Raw genomic sequence first — 619 nt, 5'->3', positions numbered from 1 at the left:
AGAAATGGGGCAGATACACGACTTACAATTTTCAAAAACCAGCTTCGTGTTATGTGCAATTTGGGTCAATTTTTAGTATTCGGATTAACCTAGGATACGACTCTGAACAGTTCTGAACAGTTACCGTAACACTACACGCTGTCTCATAACTGCTGCTGTTGCCATCACTGCTATCAAGTAGTTCGGACATGGCAGGAGGTAAACAAATTGCTGGTAGTCTTTCAAAGAATACTGGCGAGTGATGGGCTGTAAACGAAATGTGCTGCCTCAATAATTTCAAAAACTAGACACCCATGCTGCACGCTTGGAGGTGAAGTACAGAAGGCGAGTCGATCCGAGTATGACCTTTCGGACTGGACTGGACTGAACTATTCCAAAAATAACAACGAGGGGTCACGGGTGCGAGTCAACCCCTGTGACACGGATTTCTGTGCCGTGTCACCTCCCTAGTTTGAGTACGACTCCCTGATTATAATCTTTAAGAGGCCGCACCTGGAATATGTACGTAGAATGGCCAAAAGTGGAAATATGTACACAATTTTGCACAAAACAAGTGTTATGTATGTAGACTGGGCGCGACCTTGACCTTCGAGCTTCATGCTCCAGCTTCGTTGTACTA

The sequence above is a fragment of the Sycon ciliatum genome, chromosome 12 (assembly GCF_964019385.1).
Source record: "Sycon ciliatum chromosome 12, ocSycCili1.1, whole genome shotgun sequence".
Classification (NCBI taxonomy): domain Eukaryota; kingdom Metazoa; phylum Porifera; class Calcarea; order Leucosolenida; family Sycettidae; genus Sycon; species Sycon ciliatum.
This window is presented reverse-complemented; position numbering follows the sequence as displayed.